This window comes from Crassostrea angulata, chromosome 6, assembly GCF_025612915.1.
Source record: "Crassostrea angulata isolate pt1a10 chromosome 6, ASM2561291v2, whole genome shotgun sequence".
Lineage (NCBI taxonomy): Eukaryota > Metazoa > Mollusca > Bivalvia > Ostreida > Ostreidae > Magallana > Magallana angulata.
In genome coordinates this window covers 59,213,184-59,231,837 of record NC_069116.1, presented here as the reverse complement: position 1 = coordinate 59,231,837, position 18,654 = coordinate 59,213,184, and the positions used below count along the sequence as shown (strand labels likewise).

General features: G+C 35.1%; 1 pseudogene; it reads left to right on the top strand.

Moving 5' to 3' along the window:
- LOC128188293 (transmembrane protein 272-like) overlaps positions 1–18,654 on the top strand; it is a 78,633-nt pseudogene continuing 59,979 nt past the window's right edge.

The window sequence follows — 18,654 nt, the reverse complement described above, 5'->3', positions numbered from 1 at the left end:
ATGTATATTATTACAACCATCTTCGTATTCCATAAAAAAGTTTAAACTGGAACGGATTTAAATGCAAACAAGCGAATGTTTTCTCCACCAGAGTCAAGATGAACGGAACACGGGACCGATCAAACGGGCCTACTTTTACAGGTAAGGGTTTATTGCATACGATTGACCCACATGTCATTTAAGGAAGGGGGGGGGTGGTGGTTACCTATATTGTTATGCAGACGAAAGTTAAATATGAAATAACTATTGAGTAGAAATTTTTTATCACTCAAACCATTGACTATTTGAAGTTGACCAGAGCAAAACTGGTAGTTACCAAATAACCCGTTGTTGAGCAAAATGGGTCTTACGGAAGTACTAAACATAATAAAGAACTTTGCATCTTTCAATGATTAATAGTATAAATAGTTGTTACGATTTATCTTTCGGAGATATTGTAAAATGATAATTGCCACAACATTTTTAAAATTATTTGTAAATATAACCCCACATATTTACATTTTTGAGTGTTTGTGATAACACTTCAAATCGAGTTTATAATGAATAGACAAATACATTTCAGCAATGATTATTTCAAATTTTTATCGTACAATTCATTTTCCGAATAATATGAAGTGAACAAATACGGTCGCAGGTGACCAAATCTATCAAAAAGCCCCTCCGCATATACGTCAAAGTCTTCCGCTGGTTCCGAAAGTACATCTTGTTATATCGTCAGAAAAAAACCCCACACAAATAATTGTTTGTTAACAAAAAAATTAATTGATTACACAACCAGAAGTAAGGTCCGGGGGGAGGGGGGGGGGGGGTTGAAAATATGATCAGACCCCTTTCCCCTCCCCTCAGCAAGCAATATTATTCCTCTGACCCCTAGAAAAAAAAAATCTGTATCTAAACATGACGTCGGCATGAGAGGAGAATAGAGATATAAAGTAAAGGCAATAGGAAAGTCTAAACAACACTTATATGTTTCAACTTCTCATATTATCTGTAAAACCTCCGAGTCTTTTTATCTGCCCCCCCCCCCCCCCCCCCCCGGTAACTGATGTATACTTCATATTAAATTGAGCCAAAAATACAGATGGATTTTTAAAGCTGCTTTTGAGTTGCTTTACTATGAATTAAAACCATACCTTTTACTAGCTCCCAAATTCTGATGGTTGCGACCACCAGGGTTTAGAAGCTAGGGAAAGGTTTGTCTTTTATCCACCTGGAAGATATTTTTTTGGACTAATCCCCCACTATAACTCTTTTTAAAAGTTTTTATTCCATGGCGACCTCCTCATCAGGATTCTATTTATGGAAAAGTCAAGAGTGCCAAGGAAAATTGTGATGGCAATATCAGCTTCCTCTCGTCAATTGTTGCTATTTTTTGTTCCTCAAGTAAGTACAAAGTATCAAATCAGATAACATCAGTAAATCCCATTATTTACCAAGCTAGGTGAGATACATTAATACCCATGTCCCCTCTCTTTTGTTTTCCAGCCGTGGTCATCGTGTTGTTGGTGATTGTCGGGCTTGTCCTGCCCATTGCTCCCATCGTCATTTGTCAGTATAGGGTTCCTAAGCCACTTTTCAACCCACTGTTGTTTTCTAATAAGATTTAGATAGACTTGTAATTGACATTTGCTCTAAAACGTGTCATTAAGTAATGTGTTTTTAGTGGTGCAAAGAAATTTATTTTTAACGCGTACATATATCATTTGTTGTAAATTCCTTATGTACAGCGAGTACATAATTCCACTATTTCACTTTTTTGTATCAAATTGTAAACATAAAAAATCTCTTTTATTTTAGTTGAATAAAATTAATAACTGTCAGAAATTTTGATAAACACTGCGCTTTTCGCGATTTTACGCGGAATTAAGTGCTCGCGCGCCTAAAATAAGGAATATACAGTATCTTATCACAGTAGATTCCTTATCACAGCACCTCGATTTCAGGAGCTTTGTACCTGGATGACTGTCCATTGGAAAAATACATTCCAATTTACCTGGTGGTTACTGGTTCGATATCGATGTTGTATTGTTGTTGTGGACGCTGTTGCAATAGAGAACAGGAAGATGAGGGGTCATTCATTGACAAGGTGAAGGTCAACGTTTCCCGATTTTGCGCACTCTGTGTGATTGCATGGTTTATTGCTGGTAAGAACAGTTAACGATCTGGGCTCATCACGGTTAGTTTATTTAGCAATGTGCTTGAGGACAGGACAGGACCCCCCCCCCCCCCCCCCAACCCACACACACATACACACTTCTAAGTATAGACCCCGGGTCTTTAATCGACCCTATTTTTAAAAATTAAATTATCCATTTATGTCATATTTCTATTCTAATTTATACCTTCATTTTGAAAATAATTTACCTAAAACAAACATTATTTTTAAAAAATATTTCATAACATGATAATTTCATGAAAAAAGGAAGTAAACTAAGACTCAGGATCAATATTGGGAAGGTAGTCGGTTCTGTCTGTTTGTTATTTACAACTACCGAGTATAATTCCATCTATTTGTTACGGTGTTTTACAGTTAAGTCATATATAAAAATAGCCAGACTGAAATGTACACGCCCCGTTTATCGATTGGTCGAAACCTACAGCGATCTTGGAAAAATCACAGACTGCACGAATCATGCTGATGTCAGACTCAAATTCCCATAGAAGACGATTTGGCTGTTTCTTTTAGATAACATACTGATGTATATTAACAGTAATTCAGTAACTTTTACTTACTTTTTACAATTAATTTATTAATTAGTTGAAAGAAAGATGTTATTATAAATAATTAAATGCTTTCTTTGATGATCCATGCGGGTTATGAGGTAGCAATCATTGCAGAATTTTTTTACATAACCCACGAACGTGGGCTATGTATTTTTTCTGCAATGTCGCTACCTCGTATCCCGAATGAATCACCAAAGAAAGTATTTTATTATTCAAATATATATAATGCTACCAAATGGAATTTAGTTTGAACAGTATCTAGTTCATCATACTCAAAGTGAATCAAAATTGTGGGTTGTTTTAAATGATGAAAAAAATGAGCACGCAGCGGAAGCAATATTTAACTGAAGATTATATTTCAGAAAATGAAAATAGAAATACCCATAAACGAATACATACATATTAAAGAACTAATCATAAAACTCTTCAAAGCCGATTTTTAAAAAATTAATTCAGATCTTACAACAGTGCACTACTCCTGAATCAGTTTAATTGTTAGTTCAGTTTATTGCTGCTGTCGATATCCTTCAAAGACCATTCATTGGTAATCCACCTCCATTTTATGATAAAGACCCTTCTATTCTTTACTGAGTAGTTTTAATTCAATGGTTTTCTGTTGATAAGTTTTATCGGTAATTCCACTCTTGTTTATGTTTTTACTGATACGAATGTTGCATTGCTTGGCGGATTGATATATTTACCATTATTAAGGTCTTCCGTTTCCAACGGAAGACCTTTCTATTATTGTGCGGGTTAAGATTATTCTTATTAGGGTCTTCCGTCTTCAGCGGAAGACCCTTCTATTATTCTATTGTTTCTTTTTCACTTTTCTTATTCTTATTAGGGTCTTCCGTCTTCAGCGGAAGACCCTTCTATTATTCTATTGTTTCTTTTTCACTTTTCTTATTATTCTTATTCTTTTTTTTTCTTCTTACCGATTTTGTGCAGGCGATTTCTCGGAGATGGCTTGCTCGATTTCAGTCAAATTTTCAGGGATGGTGCCTTGTCAACTGAAGTTTGTACCGCCAGAACAGTTTTTTAAAATTTACTTCCGGTCGGAAGTTATCGTCATTAAACGATTTTTTTAAAGTCAAATTTGTCTGCGACGTTTCTCAAAAACGACTGAAGATATAGAGCGGAATTTTTTAGAGATGATAGATTTAACGTTTTTCTGGTGCACTATTGTCTAAAAAATGTCCGCCGTCACTTCCGGTCTTCTCTGGAAGGAATTTTGAAAAATTGAATTTTTCGACTTTTTTATTTTCTAATATTTTTTTTTGAAATTTTTACACCTCATAGAGACCCTCTTACTGATTTAGAATATGTAATTTGTTTAAAAATCGATCAGGGCATTCTTGAGAAATTAAGCGTCAAAGTACTGAAGCGAGAGTCCGAGTAGCTCAGTCGATATAGTCGTGGTCATGGCCCAGGCGACCCGGGTTAAAGCCCCGGGTGCCGCAAATTTTGTTTCTCTTTTCTTCACTTAGATCAACGATTTTATGTTTGAATTGATAATTTTAATCTAATCTATTCAAAAATCGTACGGAAGACCCACTCGTTGCTCGCAACGAGATCGAATCTAGTTAGGGTTTTCCGTTTTTCAACGGAAAACCCTTCTGTTATTCTACTGTTTCTTATTATTAGGGTTTTCCGTTTTTCAACGGAAAACCCTTCTGTTATTCTACTGTTTCTTATTAGGGTTTTCCGTTTTTCAACGGAAAACCCTTCTGTTATTCTACTGTTTCTTATTATTATTTTTTTTTTTTTCCCGCAAATTTTGTGCACGAGATTTCTCGAACATTTTTTGTCTGATTGCTATGAAACTTTCAGGGTATGTAGATGATAATAATATCTCTAGACGTTTTTTTCATATTTTTAAAATTCACTTCCGGTTATGAGTTATTGCCCTTTAATTGAAATTTGGGGGGTCTTTTGTCCAGAGTTGATCTCGGGAACTACAGATGATAGATGCATGAAATTTGGCGAAATTGTCGGTAACATTTTATAGTTTTGCTGGCATGAAAATTTTGGTAATTTCTTAGTTAGTTTTTGAGCTATTTGTCGCCAAAGTTTAAGATTTTTTCGGGGCTGAAATTTTGTTGCTTTTTGTATTATAACCTTTAAACTAAAAATGTTTTGTTAATACATATAGAACAAAAGTTGTTTAGAATAACGAGAGCTTTCATTTAAAATTAAGAAAAAAAGGGCTGGCCCCTATAATTAGGGGTCAGCAGCTCATACACGTATTTTTCTGATAGCAAAAATCGTTATCATTTTATTCAAAAAAATTAATTCAGTTATTGTTAATATATTAAATAATGTCATTTGGTATCAAATTAAACAAGTTCAGTGCTATATTTTTTTTCAAATTTCATAAAACAAATATGTGAGAATTGTACATGAACGAGTTAATATGTCTACATAGACACACAGGTGGCAGGGGATAGTTTTTTTGGTCGAGGAAATGTGAGGCAGATAGTGCTCATATATGAGATTTAATTTTTCAGTGGATTTTTAAATTTGCTAAAATTGGTTTGCATGCAGGGGACACATGGTCCCAACTCTTGAGAATTTTTAAACATTTCAGAATTAAACAAGTACAACTTACATATAGCACTATAAAGAAGAGCCAGGGATGGTCTCAAAATTTTCTGAAAAATTGCCCTTTTTTCACATTTTCACGGGTCCAGAACCACGCTCCAGTCCCGAGCAACTGCCATAAACTACCATAGGATTGGTAGCTTAATGTATACCCATGCAAATAATCACCAATTGATGGGGGGTCAATCACCTTCTTTTCGAGTGACATTTCGTGTTATGAACCCACCCTACTTTTCAAGCACAAAACCGAAAGTGAAAATTTTGGCCACAGTTTCGCATTTTCATTCCATATCTGATGAAAAGTGCTACCAGTATTAAAGTGTCATATATCAATGAAATTGACATGAGCTCCTCTATCCACAAAGTGAATGCAATAAACATTCTAGCAATTTGTACCCCTCAAATAACCAGTCAAACCCCAGGTTCTCCCTTTATTTCAAAATTTTGACCGGGTCTTTCCTTCGAAACTATCCCCTGCCACCACAAGCGAACAAATGCCACATTAAGGCCCAGGCATTTACTGCATTACGTTGTGTTGCGTCTTAGATAAATTGTTTTGATTCAATTTCATTTTTTTCATCTATATCATTTATGAATTCAATGAACACACATTATTTAAACGTTCTATGTGCAACTATTTGTCGGGGCGCCCCTGTTTGTAACCCCCGCGCGCGCGCCGAATGTAAACTTAACGAACGGCATTGTAGAAAAGAGAGAGCCGTAATGCAGAAGAGAAGTTGTGTATTCTTTCGGTGTACACGTGCATTTTCAAGTTACTGTGAAACATATGAACATGCACAGGGAACAATACTACATATTTGTATAAGGAGGGATATGTTCTCGTGTGAATCGTTTACGAGGAAATTCTGACAGCCACACTTCTGTCGACGATCAGCCGTTGATAAGCTACGAGTAATAAAGGAGAAAAGATGGACATTAAAGTGTGTGATTTATGTGGATGTTACTGAACAAGGTGAGGCTTTTACTCCTTTTAAAGTTTCTTGTTAACTGGTTAAAATTTAGTATATAGTATAGATGTACATGTAAGTACGTGCACACTGTTAGATGTTTTTGTTATGGTGTGGGTGTTTGTTTACTAACGTGTAATTTTTACATGTTTCATGGATGTTTAGACTCGCTCGAGGTTCATGGGGGACTGGAAAGGGTAACTGAATTTATCTATTTAAAAAAAATAACAGATTGTGAATTTTCAACTCAAAATTCAAAGCAGGGTCTAATTAGAAACATATCATATATTCTTGTGCAGATGACTCCAAATGTAGTCATAAATACCCTGTAGACATAACTTCAAGTAAATAAAATTGTATACTTCAGACTTCAGAGTTAAAACATGACTTTAATATCTTTATGATGCCGATCATTGTATCATTAAAGAGGTTTAGCAGACCAACGGGTACCCGGTACATGTACTTGTACATGTAGGTTACAAGTTAGAACTATGCCTACCATTCTACCAGTTCACATAATTTTTCTTGTTTAGCAGTTATGATGTGTACTTAAATTGTCCTTGTTAATGTTTTAAATGTAATTTTTTATTCTCTTTTTTTAATCTGACTACTGGCAGTACTGGCGTGCGAGCAGTTCTCGCCGAGGACCATTTCTCGCTGGTGCACTGTTACATCATATTTTCGTATAAAATTTTATGTGTTGATAAAATGACGTAACAATGCACTGGTGAGAAATGGTACTCGGCGAGAACTGATCGCACGCCAATATTGATTAATTACAGACAAAAACTGAAGGTTGCGAGTGTTATTTTTTATTGAACAACATTGTTTAAAATAATTCTTTATATATGTGACGATCAGACGGGTTTGAATACCAGTGCCAGATAGCTCAATTGGTAGAGCACCTGACTAGAGATTCAGGGGGCCCAGGTTCAAATCCCGGTTTGATCCTTCATTATTTCTCCCATCCGTTACAATATTGGTGTTGTGACCAACCCCTGGAACTAACAGGTTAACTCAATCCTGCCAGAGATGATCTTCGAGGGTGAAGATCATTTAAGGGGGAGGAATGTGACGGTCAGACTGGTTTGAATAACGGTGCCAGATACATGTAGCTCAGTTGGTAGAGCACTTGACTAGAGATTCAGAGGGCCAGGTTCGAATCCCACTTTGTTCCGTCGTTATTTCTCCCATCTTTTACATATACATGTATATCAGATATATGACAGATGAATTAGGTCATCACATGTTTTGCAAGATGCAATAAGTGTTAAAAACCTTTACTTTACAACAGAATACATTTAAGTGAATATTTATGTTTCTTGTTATTATTTGGTGTGGTTTTCTTGACAGTGTCGCATAAACAATTTACCCGCTCCTAAAACACAAACTTTCTTTTTGTGGATTCAGCTTACCGCTGATTGGCTGCTGTTGCAGCAGACAAATAAGATATGCAGGCACAAAACACAATGAACTTACCAGAGAATGAGTTGAGTTTATTTAAACTGTTGGAATTTGGGTATTTTTTTTTAAAATGTATACTTGTGACAAAACATATATGTGGTACATACAGCTGTAGCTTTATGAAGAAAATTTTGGTTAGACCATATATACCTATCGTGCAAGTAAATGATATTTACAAAAAACTTGCAATTTATGGCGCATGAAATATACGCTAGTTTTATAAAGATTGACATACATGTAATGTACCACATTCTTTGAAAAATAATCTATTAAAAATTCTTCATTAAGTTTACTCTTACATGTTTTATGCTTATTACACGTAGTATTGTTTTTAAAACATGTAATTTATAAGAAAATAAACAAAAACCCTCGCTAAATTTATTTGCAAAAAAAAAAAAACAGTAGAATTGATAAAAAATGGTATACCAGAAGCTAATACCAGTACATGTACTTTGACGCTGTTTGGTGGGTAATATTCGTTTGTAATTTACAAATTGAAATATTGACTGTTGCACTACAAGTATGGTAATAAACTCTCTCTCTCTCTCTCAAACTCTCTCTTTCTCAATTTGATAAGTGTTTATACCTATGAAAATTTTCTAATATTATATTATGACTTGATATGCAAATTTTTGATCTTGTACTGCCTAAATGTTATGTCATGGATTGGGATATGTGTCACCGAGGGGAAAGGGCACTATAGAATAAGGGGAATTAACTTGTATAGGCCCAACCCAAGAGACAGGGGGTCAGCCTAGTCAATAGGCTTAAATTGACCTCTAAGTCGAATATGCATAGAGCTATAACTCGAAGGCAGGTTTCACAATTTATTGATCAAGTGATTTTAATTAACTTATAAAATATCAACAATAATCAAATAAAATAAAGTCAAAATAGAACAGGATAAAAATAATTATTTCTTAAAAAGCCAAATGAGTCAGGTTTGAATTTAGCTCAATGTTGCTTAGTCTACTGACGGACTGGTGGACAGTCAACTAGATAGTCAGTGTGAAGACATAAGCAACATGAGATAGTGGCCGAAAGTGTCTGACTTAAATTTAGCTCGATGTTGCTTAGTCTTACTGACAGACTGATGGACAGTCAACTAGATAGTCAGTATGAAGACATAAGCAACATGAGGTAGCGGCCGAAATGAGTCAGATTGAAATTTAGCTCGATGTTGCTTAGTCTTACTGACAGACTGGTGGACAGTCAACTAGATAGTCAGTATAAAGACATAAGCAACATGAGGTAGCGGCCAAAAGTTTCTGACTGAATTGAATAAATTTCTAACTGTATTTATATTCTAAAAGATAATGAAAGTGAGGCACAGTACTCATGATAATTACTCAGAACAATTACATTGACTAATTTGGGATAATTAGGAGAGCAGACTGACCCTCGCTAATTAATTGTCATCTGGCATGAGTTAACTCTAAAACACATTACTCAAAATTACACACCATGACATATGTCATACTTATTACACTGCATGGTCAGTGTATTTTTTACAGAAATACTATGCATATGTTAATGTAAACACAGCTATTACTAGTACATGTATGTAAACACAGCTAATTATTTTTTTTATTTATTTCAGCTCAAAACAGACTCTTGTTACCACATGGCTTTTCCAGTACCTGTTGATTCTTGTGGGTCAGCTCCTGAGATTAACCTGTCACCTCTATCCACATGCATATTCCTTGTGTTCTACAGACTATTTACCGGTAATTCAAATTAAATCCGATAATGCATGAACAATAATGGAACTTGAAGAAAACATCATGCCATGTTGTGATTTGTGTTTGATAAGAAATTATGAAAACAAAATTAAGGCTGTTTAAAGAAATTCATAATTCCTGTGAAAATTTGTTTTTCAATAAAAGTATACAATTATGTTTCCTTTATTTTTTATTTCATAAAGATATTTAGATGTGTTTACATAATTGAAACCCCCCCCCCCCCCCTATTTAATTGTCTGCATTAAGATTACATGTAGGATATGTAAATGTACATTTGACTTTGAAATAACATCTGCTATGATAATTACTTTTGAAATGAGCAAGAAACAACCTATTTCTACCTTTCTAAGGTATATATGCATAAAAATGTAGAAAAACATATCAAATTTGAACATTTTTCATTGAAATCAACTCTGTCTCCAGCTACCTGGGTGTGTTTGAATTTAATTCTAATTTAAGGCAGTTGTCTAACTTGTAGGTTGTAACTTACTGTTTTAGCATGGTTAGAAGAAGACTAGAAATCAGAATAGATTAGATATTCACTAAATATGATTGTTAGCTTACTTTTTTCATGAAAACAAGAAATCACAAGCAGGACAGCTGTCTATTTGTTAATTAAAATGGTACAAATCATACAATAAACAAATAAAGATCAAATTTTAGAATCATTGATGATTGTTTTCAAATATGTGTGAGAAATTACTCAAGGAAATTGCCACACGTTTCATAAAATTAGGTAAAACATTTCAAACCATGACTTTTTATGAAAATCAAAAGATTGGGGGGGGGGGGGGGGGGGGTATACATGTAAGGCTATTTCTAAGTGATGTGAAGCTTTTATCATGATTATATCATGTAGGCATATGTTGTATAAGGTTTCTTTTTAAAGGTGGTTGAACAGCAGTTGACCTCTAAAAGGTCAGGTAAAGATGTTTTACTATGGAGAACCCTGTAAATCTGTGTTTACTAAAGGAAATTGGAAATGGTGGGTTCACTTAAATGGCCATATTTTTATTAAACCTCAATGGAATTGGCAATATGTAGTATTCTTTTTCTCAGAATTGCTTTAGCTTTCTTATTCTAAGACAAACCGTCTTTTCATAAAAATGTTAGTGTACTAAGTTAAAGGTACAAGGAACAGTTTCGGATAAAGTATCGTCAATATTTTTGTAAAATTGAGAGTACTTGAAGGTTTATCATTGTTGCGTAGATTCATGAAATGAATTTTAATGATTATCAATAGTTAGAGGGATGTCTCTTGTTGGAATTGGTAAGCAATATTAAGGCCCCTAATTTTAAGTACATGAGAAGCAGAAATAAATTGTGAAACTTGCGGCTATGACAGATGTGTTGACTTTACAGTGAAATTGAAGGTTACAAACGGGAGGTTATATAACATGAAATGTAGGTGGATGGGATATTATATGCCTATTTAGTATTTACTGGGTATGAGGACAATAGCAAGTTTATTGTCCCCCAAGACAGCAACTAATTAATGAGGCAAAGCCAAGGGAAATAGTTGCTGTGGAGTGGGACAATAAACTTGCTATTGTCCGAATAGTCAGTTAATTGGTATTTCATTATACAGAAGAAAACTTTATTTGTCAGCGATGCAGAATTTCTTGATGATAAACAAATTAGAGTTAAATCAAACTTTGTATTTAATGCTGCGATCTTATTAGGTCAGAGGTGTTCCGAGTTTAAGGTGATATGGGACACTTCCATGTTGTGACGTTTTGTTTATCGAAATAAACAATAAAATAAAGTGTAATTATATAAGTACATGTAGTTTCTTTTCAAAAATGGTCACCTAACTCCTTAACGCAGTGGGTTAGAGGGTTTACTAGGAACCTGTAAGTCATGAGTTCGAATCCCGCTGGAGTTTTTACAATTTTTACCTTTTCAAATATTTTTAAAAGCTATTTTTTGGTTAAATATTGTAAAATTTGAAAATTCTAAACCGGTGAAAATTTTTCAATTATATAGTACTTTAATCCACATTAATATCGACAGATGCCCCATACCACCTTAAAAAGGAGGGAAATCAAATTCTGCTGATGAATGGTTTTGATGACTATTCACCAAGGGCAGATAGCATGGATACTATTTTAAATTAGATAAAAAGGCATGTTTATGCGGGCGCCTTCTAGTGATCAATTTGTCCGTCTGTCCATCCGAGATTGCTTGACTGGAGCATAGCTTCTCTCCCCTTGGCCCAATCTGGCTCATACCTCATCCACAGGGTTCATTTGGTTGAAGGAAGCGCAGTGACCTTGAACCATGTTTTTAGGTATAAGGTTAAGGTCATAGCAGAATTATATATATAAAATCCTTGTCTGGGGCATATCTTTTTTCCCTTTGGTCCAATCTGGCTAATACTCGTAGAGTGTCTCGATGGTTAAACGATGTGCAGTGACCTTGCATGAAATTTCTAGGTAACGGGTGAAGATCATATCGGATCATGCAAAAATCCTTTTTTGAGAGCATATATACTTTCTACTAACCCCTATTTGGCTCAGACTTCACATAAGCAGAGCTTTTGAGTAAAGGGTGTGTAGTGACCTTGAACCTATTTTCAGTGAAAAGAAACTGTGAAGGTCATAGCAGAATTATATTTTTAACTAGACTCTTGTTGCTATAGCAACAAAAAGGTCTTCCGTTCCTCATGTATTAATCTGCACAAAAAATCCAGTTATCTTGTAAACAGAAAATGGATACATGTACATTTTGTCTTTCCTCAAAGTTTGGATGTTAAAATTTTCGTTAGATATAATTTCTCGTTGAAAAAAGGTTTTTATCTAGGGACCGGAAACGAACAAGCGGAAGTAATTTAAGAAACGGAAAGTAGATATTTTAGTTCATTTACCTACGTACGTTACTGTTCATCACATTGAGTAAAATGATTTTGAAAAAGTTAAAAGTTTAAAAAAAAGTTCTATTGCTTTTGAACGTTTCAAGTATTAACCGGAAGTGACGTAGGACCCAATGAAACCCGTTAAACACATGTTCAATCAATGTCCATTATCTATATAAGTCTTGATCTATCACAGTTTCTGAGATCTTGTGGGTACTTTGTTTTCAAACAAGGCTACCTGAGATATTTGAGATGTCTCACCGGAAGTAGATCTTTTTTTTACCATGTGTAGATGACTTTTTGTATTTCTATAGCTAAATGTTACTTCAATGCTAAATAACCAAAATATTTTTAAAAAATCAAAATTGGGTGTACTTCCTGTGACGACCGGAAGTTACGCCGGATAAAACAAAATAGTGTTAACACATGTACATACATAGGTCGATCATCCCACAAAGTTTGGTTGTTCAAGTCGTTACCGTTTTTGAGATCTCGTCGATATAAGGTTTTTTGTCTCGGGACAGGAAACGGACAAACGGAAGTGCTTAATGAAATTTAAATTTTTTATATCTTGTTACTTTCCTATTTTACATTATTATTCATCGAAGTAGCTAAAACTATCAAATTAAAACAGTTTAACGGATAAACAGTTTGATTTGTTTGAACTCTTCCGCTGTGGACCGGAAGTGACGGAAGACAAAATGAAACTGTTTAAACACATCTTCAATCAAATGTCTATGTTTAGTTAAAGTTTCGTGTCTTGATCACGTACAGTACCTGAGAACTTGCGGGTACAAAATATGCTTTAAAAAAGCTTCCTGAGATAATCGAGATATCTCACCGGAAGTAGAATTTTTTTGTTTATTCAACATTGTATAGATGACATATGTAAGGATCTATACTAATATCTTTATTCTATGGAAAATAAATTAAATACGTAAAAACAAAAAAATTTGAAGAGCTTCCGGTGACGACCGGAAGTTACGCCGAACAAAACAAAAATGTTTAAACACATCTACAACTATAGGTCTATCATCCCTCAAAGTTTGGATGTTCAAATCTTTATCGTTTCTGAGATTTCGATGTGACAAGCTTTTTGTCGCGGGACAGGAAACGGACGACAGGAAATGAATTTTAAAAAAATGAAAAAATCGCCTAGAGATATGATCATTTTCTATCAATCCTGAAAATTTCAAGTAAATCTATCCAGCCATCTCTGAGATATCTTGTGGACAAAAACTGGGAAAAAAATAATAATAATAATAATAATAAAAAACATTACAATCACTAGAAGGTCTTCCGTTGTAACGGAAGACCTTAAAAATCCTTGTCCGGAGTATATCTTCTCTCCCTTTGCTCCATTCAGCCTCATATTTCACCCACATGATGCCTTTGATCAAAATATATGCAATGACCTCAAATGATATTTATAGATGAAGAGTCCAGGTCATATCAGAACACACAAAAATCCATATTTTAAGAGCATAGATATACTCTCCTTTTAGCCCCTATTTGGCTAATATTTTACCTTTACAGAGTTTATTGGTTAATGGCGTGCAGTGACCTTGAACCAAGTCTGTCAATGTGAAGGTCATAGCAGATCTTTTTAAAATTAGTTTTAGACAGTAGATTATTTTCCAAATATGCTTAATCTTGGTCAGATTGAACAAAAATGCATGTATGTTAGGGGGAATGAAATTGAAATAAAAGTTCTATGCCAGCTGGAAAAATTTCAAGTTAAAGGTCAAGGTCAAAGCAAAATTCTCTGAAATAACATAAGCGGGGCCCTTTGAAATGTTCACCATTTCAATGTTGTCTGGTTCATAGTAATTTTACATAGAAAATATTCACAGAGGTACAGTAAAGTAAACTTTACATCGATAAGTTTCTGACAATTAATGACGCAACGAGCACACAGTACGAAAGGTCAACCCTTTGAAAAGCAGTGAAGAGGAAAAGTTGCTCAGAATTATGTTTTAAACAAAATTGATTTTTTACGTAAATTTTAATTTTGCATTCTGGGTTAAGAAAAAAGATGTTAGTTCAAGGTAAAGTTAACTTGTACCTAAAATGAAGTCAAATTTGTTAAGTCGTACTTAAACACATTGTTTTTTTTGTTAAGTTGTTCTTGAAATGGTTAAGGGTTTTTGGTTAAGTCGTGCTTAAAACCATTCGGATTATGTTAAGTTGTACCAAAAATCATTCGGTTTTTTTTTTATCTTTTTGTACCTAGGTTTCTTTGTTACTAGATTAAGAACTCTGCTTCTTAGACGTACTTCTAGCGTTGCTTTCGACATTAGCGGAAAACCCACTCGTTGCTTTGCAACGAGCTTTGCTCTAGTTATTATTTTTTTTTTTTATCCGCAAATTTTGTGTAGGCCATTTCTCGTACATTTGTTGTCTGATTGTTATGAAACTTTCAGGGTATGTAGACAATGTTAATATCTGGGGACGTTTTTTTCAAATTTTTAAAATTCACTTCCGGTTATGAGTTATTGCCCTTTAATTGAAAATTGGGGGGTCTTTTGTCCAGAGTTGATCTCGGGAACTACAAAAGATAGTTGCATGAAATTTAGCAGGATTGTTGGTAACATTTTATAGTTTTGCTGGCATGAAAATTGTGGCAAAATGTTTTTTAGTTTTTAAGCTATTTGCCGGTAAAGTTTAAGGTTTTGGGGGGTCTGAAATTTTGTTGCTTTTTGTATAATAACCTTTAAACTAAAAATAATTTGTTAATACATATAGAACAAAAGTTGTTTAGAATAATGAGAGCTTTCATTTAAAATTAAGAAAAAAGGACTGGCCCCTGTAATTAGGGGTCAGCAGCTCGTATTTTTCTAATAGCAAAAATCGTTATCATTTTATGAAAAAAAAATATTCAGTTATTGTTAATATATTAAATGATGTCATTTGGTATCAAATTTAAAAAGTTCTGTGCCCTATTTTTATCAAATTTCATAAAACAAATATGTGTGAATCGTAACGTTACATGAACGAGTTAATTTGTCTACATAGACACACAAGCGAACAAATGCCACTTTAAGGCCCAGGCATTTACTGCATTACGTTGTGTTGCATCTTAGATAAATAGTTGTGATTCAATTTCATTTTTTTCATCTATATCATTTATGAATTCAATGAACACACATTATTTTAACGTTCTATGTGCAACTATTTGTCGGGGCGCCCCTGTTTGTAACCCCCGCGCGCGCGCCGAATGTAAACAGTAACGAACGGCATTGTAGAAAAGAGAGAGCCGTAATGCAGAAGAGAAGTTGTGTATTCTTTCGATGTACAAATGCATTTTCAATTTACTGTGAAACATATGAACATGCACAGGGAACAATACTACATATTTGTTTAAGGAGGATATTTTTCTCGTGTGAATCGTTTACGAGGAAATTCTGACAGCCACACTTCTGTCGACGATCAGCCGTTGATAAGCTACGAGTAATAAAGGAGAAAAGATGGACATTAAAGTGTGTGATTTATGTGGATGTTACTGAAGAAGGTGAGGCTTTTACTCCTTTTAAAGTTTAAAAAAGTTAAAGTTAAAATTTAGTATATAGTATAGATGTACATGTAAGTACGTGCACACTGTTTGTTTTTGTGTTATGGTGTGGGTGTTTGTTTACTAACGTGTAATTTTTACATGTTTCATGGATGTTTAGACTCGCTCGAGGTTCATGGGGGACTGGAAAGGGTAACTGAATTTATCTATTTAAAAAAATAACAGATTGTGAATTTTCAACTCAAAATTCAAAGCAGGGTCTAATTAGAAACATATCATATATTCTTGTGCAGAAGACTCCAAATGTAGTCATGAATATCCTGTAGACATAACTTCAAGTAAATAAAATTGTATACTTCAGACTTCAGAGTTAAAACATGACTTTAATATCTTTATGATGCCAATCATTGTATCATTAGAAAGGTTTAGCAGACCAACGGGTACCCGGTACATGTACTTGTACATGTAGGTTACAAGTTAGAACTATGCGTACTATTCTACCAGTTCACATAATTTTTCTTGTTTAGCAGTTATGATGTGTACTTAAATTGTCCTTGTTAATGTTTTAAATGTAATTTTTTATTCTCTTTTTTTAATCTGACTACTGGCAGTACTGGCGTGCGAGCAGTTCTCGCCGAGGACCATTTCTCGCTGGTGCACTGTTACATCATATTTTCGTATATAATTCTATGTGTTGATAAAATGACGTAACAATGCAGTGAATGCACTGGTGAGAAATGGTACTCGGCGAGAACTGATCGCACGCCAATATTGATTAATTACAGACAAAAACTGAAGGTTGCGCGTGTTATTTTTTATTGAACAACATTGTTTAAAATAATTCTTTATATATGTGATGATCAGACCGGTTTGAATACCAGTGCCAGATAGCTCAGTTGGTAGAGCACCTGACTAGAGATTCAGGGGGCCCAGGTTCAAATCCCGGTTTGGTCCTTCATTATTTCTCCCATCCTGTTACAATATTGGTGTTGTGACCAACCCCTGGCACTAACAGGTTAACTCCTGCCAGGGTTGATCTTCGAGGGTGAAGATCATTTAAGGGGGAAGGAATGTTACGGTCAGACTGGTTTGAATACCGGTGTCATATAATATTTTGATACCGCGAAATATTGAACCCGGGTTCAATATATTATGCGATATAATGAACCCGGGTTCAAAATATCGCTGCGATATATTGAACCCCCCCATAAAATATTGAACCCCGGGTTCAAAATATTATGGTCGCGATATTTTGAAACCCTCTCGAATTTTCATTGCTCTTGGTGAGGGGGTTCAAAATATTATGGCCGCGATATATTGAACCCCCTACTGTTTCCAATTTCCTTTGGAGAGGGGGTTCAAAATATTATGGCTGCGATATATTGAACCCCCTACCTATTTCCAATTCCCTTTGGGGAGGGGGTTCAAAATATTATGGCTGCGATATTTTGAACCCCCCTCCATTTTTTATTGCTATTGGAGAGGGGGTTCAAAATATTATGGCTGCGATATATTGAACCCCCTACTGTTTCCAATTTCCTTTGGAGAGGGGGTTGCGATATATTGAACCCCCTACCTATTTCCAATTTCCTTTGGAGAGGGGGTTCAAAATATTATGGCTGCGATATATTGAACCCCCTACTGTTTCCAATTTCCTTTGGAGAGGGGGTTCAAAATATTATGGCTGCGATATATTGAACCCCCTACTGTTTCCAATTTCCTTTGGAGAGGGGGTTCAAATTATTATGGCTGCGATATATTGAACCCCCTACCTATTTCCAATTCCTATTGGAGAGGGCGCTCAAAATATTATGGCCGCGATATATTGAACCCCCTACTGTTTCCAATTTCCATCGGAGAGGGGGTTCAAAATATTATGGCTGCGATATTTTGAACCCCTCTCCATTTTTTATTGCTATTGGAGAGGGGGTTCAAAATATTATGGCTGCGATATATTGAACCCCCTACTGTTTCCAATTTCCTTTGGAGAGGGGGTTGCGATATATTGAACCCCCTACCTATTTCCAATTTCCTTTGGAGAGGGGGTTCAAAATATTATGGCTGCGATATATTGAACCCCCTACTGTTTCCAATTTCCTTTGGAGAGGGGGTTCAAAATATTATGGCTGCGATATATTGAACCCCCTACCTATTTCCAATTCCCTTTGGGGAGGGGGTTCAAAATATTATGGCTGTGATATTTTGAACCCCCCTCCATTTTTTATTGCTATTGGAGAGGGGGTTCAAAATATTATGGCTGCGATATATTGAACCCCCTACTGTTTCCAATTTCCTTTGGAGAGGGGGTTCAAAATAATATGGCCGTGATAATTTGAACCCCCCTCAATTTTTCATTGCTATTGGAGAAGGGGTTCAAATATTCCCTTTGAAGAGGGGGTTCAAAATATTATGGCTGCGATATATTGAACCCCCTACTGTTTCCAATTTCCTTTGGAGAGGGGGTTCAAAATATTATGGCTGCGATATATTGAACCCCCTAATGTTTCCAATTTCCTTTGGAGAGGGGGTTCAAAATATTATGGCTGCGATATATTGAACCCCCTACCTATTTCCAATTCCCTTTTGGGAGGGGGTTCAAAATATTATGGCTGCGATATTTTGAACCCCCCTCCATTTTTTATTGCTATTGGAGAGGGGGTTCAAAATATTATGGCTGCGATATATTGAACCCCCTACTGTTTCCAATTTCCTTTGGAGAGGGGGTTCAAAATATTATGGCCGTGATAATTTGAACCCCCCTCAATTTTTCATTGCTATTGGAGAAGGGGT